Raw genomic sequence first — 8,792 nt, 5'->3', positions numbered from 1 at the left:
TGCAATTGGCCGCCAGTACTAGTTAAAAAAAATAAATAAATAGGTAAAAAAAAAAAAAAAAATGTTTAATAAAGTTATTTAATCAATTTAGTATAACAAAAAATTTTTTACAAGGGCGCATTCAGAAATTCACGTTTTTCATTTGGCATTTAACACAAAAGGTTCTTATCTAGAATTCAATTTAATTAAAAACAAAAACTGCAAAAAATCTTTATGTACCTGTCACGTGATATGTGATATTCCAAAAGTCATGTAAATTGATCAAGTAGTTTTTTTATAAAGGAAATCATTTTTGAACGATTTAAAATGATTAATGAGGAATCCTTAGCATTACAAGGCTGATCTTGCAAGTTTGAATTATTGTGGACATGTTTATGTGATTTTGGGAATGTGACATTTTCGTTTCGTGGCGAGTAAGTACATCATAAAGATTTTTCTGTATTTTTGTTTTTTCATTTAGGTTGAAATGGATTTGCACTACACAAGACCTTGTGACGCTCTTTCAGTGTGACTTACCAAATGGTTGCTACTCCATTATGTGATCTACAGAGTTGTTTTTGTTTTTGTTTTGTTTTCTCTTGTTCATCACAAATAAACCATATTGCCATTTAGATGTAATAGGTAACTATTTGGACCATGTCTACTGTGGACTATGTGATGAGATGTTTGTTCACATAAACTTTTACATGTTAGTACAGTGAGGGAAACAGGGAAGGAATTCCAATGTCTATAACATAAAAAGCTATTAGAGTTGAAGGTTTTCCAGCATCTATGCACTTCTATGGTGACGGGGTGGGATTTTGCTATTAACACATTTCATTAAAGTACTTGTAAAACAGACACAGGGGTGCAACATGAGAGTGACGAGACAAGGGTTGGAGCTTGGTTGATGGTGCAGGACTTATTACTTTTTTTTTTAATCCTATCTAGGAAGGAGAGACGTAGTAGTTGCACCAGTCCAGATGTGGCAACAATACTCTATGCTTGGGAAAATGGTGGCTTTGTAGAGATACAGGATATTCTCAGGTGTAATTTTCTAGCCCCTTCTTTGCAGCAGCCTTTGCAATGTCCACAATGTATTTGTTCCAATTCATGTTGCCTCATCCTTACACTCTAATATGTGATCTACACAATAACTTTAATTACTTTGTAGATTCACGTTTTGGAAGAGTATCTAAATTGTGATACTTGAATTTTTATTTTAAACTGTAATTTAATCTGGAAATTCTTTTTTATTTGACAGTTTAAGCTCTCAAAGATCATTTTTGAATTCCAAAGAGTCATTTAGTAAACACAAATCAGCCATTTTAATCTACAGGATGCCCGTTGTCGTCATCATTATGTTTTCTCTGATGTCCTTTGTACCTGCTGCCATGTGTGGAATATCTTTTAGAAATTGGTTTCCAAATTAACCTATCTCTGGCTAGGTCTTTATTCATCCTTCTTTCTCTCAAGTCTATCCTTATCACTTTCTCCCATGTTTTGCTTGACATTTCCTTTGTGAACTGACCTTGATATCTGAATCATTCTACATCTATTAACCTAAACATTTTCATCTATTCTTGCAGTCTGACCATACCAAATGAAGTCTCTTTACATATTTGCTTATATTGTTCAGATTTAATCCTCATCTGAGGTCATCAGGTTTAAGATTCACGTTATGCATCCACCATGCCATTCTTGTATCTTTTCTCTCCATGCAATGCATGTCTTCAACTTTTACTGGCCAGGTTTCATTTCCATACATCTCTGACACCCTTCATTTGGTCTGCAGTGGTAACACTTTGCTGATTAATAATGCTAAATTCTCACCTGCTCCTTCTTGTGCTCCAATGATATCACCATGACAACAAAACTTATGAAACAATTTAAATAGCTTCATTGTCCAAATATACTTTCTCCACATCTGAATTCTCATTTCTATTGCCTTACATTTCTTGCATGCAAACTGGTTATCATCTCTCAACCTGTGATTCCACTGTATTTCTTATGTGCATAATCCTTGTACTTTTTACTGTCCTTTTTTGACTGACTTATCACTATTTACCAAGGCTGAAGGGTCACTCGAGGATAAAGTTTAAAAAGATTGCTGGTTTGACATTGATTGCTGTCACAATGGAATGGACAGAGATTACTTAAGAGAACTTCATCTTTTTAAAAGGGCGGCTCAGCAAGTATTTGTTTGCATTAGACTTGAAGACGACCATGTTGTAGTCGGTTGAGAAGTAGACTCACACAATCTTCCTTACCAGTACCACAAAAAATTGTGTCACATTTAATTCACTTTGCATAAACTGAGTGCGATTAATTCACACGTACCTATGTAATTGTTGGAAATAGAAAAAAAAATTAATAACACAAGAAAACCACGAATTCACATGTGATATTCTATGTGTTTGCTATGACCAGCTGCTCAACGACATACACAGTCTAGCCACCTTCCGATCGTTTTTGAATGATTTCGAGATATTTTCCCAAAATTTAATCAACTGAGGTTTTAAGGACTTCATATCTTCTGTGATCCCTTTTTTGAATAAAATTTGAAAAATGCATGGATGAATATTTCATAATGACCTAAACCTAACTTTCATGTCTTTTTTGTTTGTTTTTGTTTGTTTTTTTATCGTGCACCATATATATATATATCATCAGTTCCATATTTGTTTTACATGCTGGCATGTGTTGGACAGTTTTTGAACTTGACTTCTGTATTAAGCTATCTCTGGCCAGGTCTTTATTTATTCGGCTTTTTCTCATGTCCATCTTTATCACTTCCTGCTATATTTTCTTTTGCGTCACTTCCTCCCATGTTTTCTCTGGCCTACCTTTGCCAACTGACCCTGCTACCTCAACTGTTCTGCATCTACTAATCTAACAAATTCAATACAATTCACGTGAACATAAGTAATTGTTGATAATAGAAACGAGTTGTGGATAAAAAAAGAATCGTTCCAACGAAAGAAAAACACAAAAGTTAACTAAGATGTTTACCATGTGTTTTACATAAGAAATTTCATAATAACATAATGTTAACTAAGATGTTTACCATGTGTTTTACATAAGAAATTTCATAACAACATAAACGGTTTAGCAAATTTCACCTCATTCATTCGATGTCTTTAAGCAGGGCAATATTTTATAGAGTTTTTAAGGATTTCATGTTTCTTATCTCTCTCATTTGTAATTGCAATTCAATAACTGGTAAAATTTTAGAGCAGCTCATCTCTATAACAGGCAAAGATATCTAACATTTGTTTTTTTTTTGTTTTTTTTACTGGAGACAAAATTTCCAGAATGGCTTTCTAAATAATAAGTTTATTATTTCAGCACGGATCAATAAGTGCACTAGTACCCTCATCTATATATATAAAAGGCAAAATGTGTGTGTGTGTATTTTTTCTGTATGTCTGGCAAAGGCTTTGGGGGGGGGGGCTTCTGGGATGGTCACTCTTTCTTAGAACCTTTTATATAGTGATGAAGGGAGGTCGCGTCTATCTTATTTAAACGACTTTTACAAATGTTTCTTTGGCTTTTCAGTATAAAAAAAGTGAAACTGAATCCATAGAATACAAACTCCCTGGCATTCGTGCTAGCGACGTCTACAAAAGTAATGAGGTTTGATCAATGCGGGGGGGGGGGCCCTTGTATCAGACAACTGCTACTCCCCTTTTTATGGGGAGCTGCCCCCCCCCCAGCAGCTAAAGTTGTGGAAACAAAATTTTAAAAAAATGCCTCGCAGCAAATGTTAAGTGTGGGATTTCATTCACTCTATGGCGTGATGTTTGACCTCATTAAATTCACACACCTGTTCCATTAAGTTTTTAATCGTTTAAGTAAAATGGTTTTCATTCCTTGCTCTTCGCCTCAAGGCTTTGGGTTCGAGCCTGCCTCCCTACCTAAACATTTTTTTTTTCTTTTACACCGACAAACACACTGGCAACGCCGGGCACCCCTGCTAGTCTATAATATAAATCTCACTTGTCTGTTTAAATGTATGTTTGTATGTCTCGCAAAAATTTTCGACAGAGATGACAGATTTTCACAAGATCGGTATCATTTTGAAGCCTGGCCCTTCGGACGCCAAATATCGAAAAAATTGGTCAAAAACAATTCTTTCACCCTCAACTGAGTACTTTTCTACAGAGAGGAGTCGCTTTATTCGCCGATATTTTCAGAAGTCACCCTCTCTTTTCGATTATCTACTTAATAAACAATTTACTTAATAAACCTACGTCACTTCTGGTTTGGCGATGGGTGCAACAGCAAACACGTCACTTTTTCTTCACATTCTTTTCCTCCTTTACAGTATGGATCTGAGCCTACCACTACCTTTTTTTTTTTTTTGCTCAACGCACACCTCCAAACATCCGGGCAACACTGGGAACCCAGGCTAGTTTTAAATAAATAAAAGAGCAGGGGTTAATATTTCTTGAATTAACACTACGGTAAATATGAAAAGTAAACCTTAAAAATCATGACATGAAACTAAGAAAATGTATAAAACTAATTAAGAATTAATACTTATGATTTTAAAAACTGTATTAACTACTTTTTACATTATTGTATTGATAATGGTGAAAAAACAATTTTTAAGGGCAAACAAGCTAATGTTAATGTTAAAAAAATAATTCTCAAAATGTTCACTTTTCACAAAAACCTGACAAACTTATAATTCAAATGTATTTCATGATTTGATATAGAATTTTTGTTGAAATAAATTTGATGGATTAGAATCTCTTTTCAGAATGAAATTTTCTCAGATCAATAAAAGTGAAGTGTCTGCGACTAGATATTTGTTGACAGACTGAAAATCTTATTTCCAGTAAAAGACCGCAAATACTTACCAATAATTAGCGATTGGGTTTTTTTCCTTCAGAGAAGAGTAATTCTTTGAAAATCCATGGATTAAAGGTCATTTAATTATAGCCGTTGTTCAAACACCTGATGATTTAATAAACTTATATAGTAAATTATTTTTTTTTTTTCATCATTTCAATACTTAAATATTTGTAAGGCGGTTTTGCCATCCTTCCACATACAGTGCCTGGTTTCTCAAATGGTCACCCATTTGGTACTGAACGTCGCTTTAACTGGCATAATATGATTATGCTGTCTAAGTTCACATAATCGAAACGATATTTAATGACCCTGAGCCAAGGTAGACTATTTATGGGGAAGGGAAAATTTCACCATTATGAGGTAAAGAATAAACTTGATTTTCGGATGAGTAATTATCATGCTAGAAAGGAGGCATTTGATTTGTTTAAAAATATTTCGTTAAATAGAAAACACAAAATTGTTTTTAAATACATGTTGAAAATTTTTAAAAATTTGTAATTCAGAAACTGAACTTATTCCAATTGGGGGGCGGGGGCAAAATCATTTAGTGGAAATATCATTGAAGCAGACGATATTTTTCCTGTTGTTACTTTCACAGAAGGATATTATGTTTTCGGCAGAGATAGTTTGCCATTGACGTTAAAAAATAAGGTCATGGTTCAAATTTTGACGGAATTTCAACTTGTGTTTTTTCCAAATGTGATGCATGGATCTGATACTTTTTTTGATAGCAGCAATTATGCAAAATTTCAACATGTTAAAATTGTTTTAGTATTGTTTTAGTTAGTTTTTGTTTATTTTTTTTTTTTTTTTTTTTTTTTTGCTGTATTTCATTTCCTTTATTTATTCACTCGTAATCTTGTATATAATCATGTTTTTTGTGTGTGTGTGTGGGGGGGGTATTTCATACTGTCTTCCAGATAATATCAGGTCAGCAGGAGAGAATGTGCACCGTTTTGGGCCCTTCTCTACAGCTTGTTCGCGTGTCGCCCCCCCCCCTCACTGATACGGGGCCTGATTATCTGAATTGCATTTAAATAAACTGCTCAATGCAAAAAAAAAAAAAAAAAAAAATGACGTTTGATAATTAAGCGGTTCCTGTTATGAGCAACGGCTTTACACGTGTTGTCTAAATGTTCAAAGATTGCGTCTAAAATATTCATTTAGTTAAGACGTGCTCATATTGAAAAAAAAAAATAATAGTAATGATAATTAAATTTTAAAATATATTTATGTAATATATATTTCATTTAAAATTTTAAAAAAATATACAAATAAATTAATAAAATCATTAAATAAATGAATAAATCTACTGACAGAGATAACTGCAATGTAGACACTTACTACCATATCATGGGTTATTCGTTTTTGCCCAGAGATACATTGTGTAATTTTTAGTTATCTCCATGAGGCGTTTACTGGCTGCAACGCTTTTTCGACCTTTAATTCCAAGTTGGCTTTAAAATTGATATAGGAAGCCTACAAGGGAACCTCTTGCTCCAATCTCAACAGCTCAAAGAATTGTACCATAACCTTCACGGGTCAGCTCTCTTTTTAGGCCTTCATGTTTCTCTATCTTATATTGATGTTGTTTTTCTACCGGACTCTCAAGGTATTGTAAATTCAATCAAGATGAGTCTTTTCCTTGTTGTGGCTTGTTTGCATATCGGCCACTCTCACTCATGCGAGGTTCAATCATCTAAATTGCGTTTGAATGAACTGCTCAATACAATAAAAATGCTTAATAAGTTAGCGTTTCCTGTTACCAGCAACAGCTTTGTGCGTGATATTTAAATGTTCAAAAGCTGCGTTTAACATATTCTTTAAGTTAAGACACGCTCATATCGAAAAGAATAGTAAAAAGAAAAGAAAAACATAATGAAATAGATAAAATAAATTTAAAATTAAAAAACATATATAAATGAATAAAATCATTAAATAAATAAATCTAATCACAAAGATAACTGCACTGTGAAAACTTGCTACCATATCATGCAGTATTCCTTTTTGCCCATATTGCTCATTGTTCATTTATCTCTATGCGATTCTTTTTCGACCTTTTAATTCCAATAATTCTAAGCTGGATTAAAAGTTGATATAAGGAGCCTGCAAAGAAACCTCTTCCTCCAATCTCAACAGCTCGGAGGATTGTAACGTAATCTTCATGGGTCAGCTCTCCTTTTAGGTCTTCATATTTCTCTATCTTGTATTGATGTTGTTTTTCTATCCGGCTCTCATAAGGTACTGTCAATTCAATCAAGATGAGTTTTTTCCTTGTTATTTCTCTTATAATTTTTGAGTAATTACTGTGCCAGTAAGTGACTAACCAATCATCAATTCAAGAATATTTTGGCTAGGTACTAGTAATGGGCAAGTTATACGTTTTGATTCGATCCACATTTTTCCTCCCTCAGCAAAAAAACTTGCGGCTTATGTTGACTGCTTCGAGCTTCATGTGCTTACTTATTGTTGTCGTCAGTTCTTCCAGTACCCTATTGTGCCACTATGTATATCAGCCATTAGCAAAGGCCACTCTGCAGGAACTAAGAATATGTTTCATAGTCTGTTGTTTTTCTTTGCATAAATATGGGTTGAATTATCCCCCTTCTTCCATTTAGCAAGGTTAGTCATTGATGGAAGACCATCATAAATTGAACGTATTATGAAACTCAACTCTAGCGGCAACATATGTCAAATGTCACTCCACATAATGATCTTGGCGTAGCTTCTTCCTAGTTTGTCCATTGTCTCTGCTGTGACTGTTGAACACCTTTTACGAACCTTTTGCTTTCTTCCTTGCTTCTTATTTTCTGAATGACCAGATCTTGGTGTTCTTTGGTTATAGCCGTAGACCACCTTTGAATGCTGGTCATTCCAAGTCCAGATTTCCTTGTCTGAGTGAACCCAATGACTTCTTTCTTTGAAAGCTAAGTTTTCTTTCACCTCATTTACAGCATTTCGGACTTTCCATTTCCTCCCTGTTTTAAGAGAGGGTTGTACTGTCTTTACAACTGTATCATTAGAATTGTCCAACATCATCTGGAATCTGATTTTTCCAGCTTTGAACTCCTCTGCAATAGACAAGCAGTAATTTTAGTCTAGATTGTTTGCTATATAGGGTTACATTTGATAATCCTCAGGGCAAACCCAGCCATTTTCTTGTATATCTGCTGATTTTTGCTTCTATTGCCTCAACTGTGCTCATAGTTACTTCATATACGAGAAGAGATTATAACAGAATTGGGATGAGCATGTGTTGGAGACAGCACACCTTGTGTTTACCTTGCAGCGGACAGCACCTGATCATCTTTAGACTCTCGTCAACAGTTTTGATTGTCACTTTAACCTGTTTGGAATCTTTCAAAGTGTTATCATACCGTCTTTCCAAGCTCTTTATCGGTTCTTCTGAGACAGTAAGGATTTTCTTACCACCCACTTCAAAGCAGCTATCTTGATACACTTTTCCCTTTCTCAGAAAGAGGCTTCTTGAAAGTCATTCTGGACCAAACCATCATTTCGTCCATAATGGTGAGTAACTTGCGGGTGTCAGCTTCTTTTGATGTGAGGATCGTAGTATCATCCATGAATGTCTTTAATGGTGTCATTTCGCATTTTTCACCTACAGTAGTAGGGCTTACATCGTCTCCTGCTGCTCTGAGAATTATTTGCATCACTAAAACAAAAAGTATAGGCGATACTGTACATCCCATTGCAATTTCCACCTCGAGTCTCATCCAGTTTTCGTGTAGTCATTTGTGGTAAACCGCATATGAAACCTATCGAAATACATTGCAATCATCTTGCGTATTACCTCTGGGATGTGGTGCATCTGAAGCGATATTTGGATCATTTGATGAGGCACATATCTATATGCATTATCCAAGTCAGTCTTGCAAGTTTTCGCTCTTTAGATAGCCTCCCATATCATGCTCCCATGTTTCAGATAACCTGCT

At 34.6% G+C, this 8,792-nt stretch overlaps 1 protein-coding gene across 3 annotated transcripts in view; it reads left to right on the top strand.

The window, feature by feature from the left end:
• Nucleotides 1–8,792, top strand: part of LOC145263682 (rho GTPase-activating protein 23-like) — a 693,682-nt gene that overhangs the window by 212,845 nt on the left and 472,045 nt on the right. The window lies entirely within an intron of this gene.

The sequence above is a fragment of the Euprymna scolopes genome, chromosome 39, assembly GCF_053919585.1.
Source record: "Euprymna scolopes isolate OS-2025 chromosome 39, ASM5391958v1, whole genome shotgun sequence".
NCBI classification, from domain to species: Eukaryota; Metazoa; Mollusca; class Cephalopoda; order Sepiida; family Sepiolidae; genus Euprymna; species Euprymna scolopes.
This window is presented reverse-complemented; position numbering and strand designations above follow the sequence as displayed.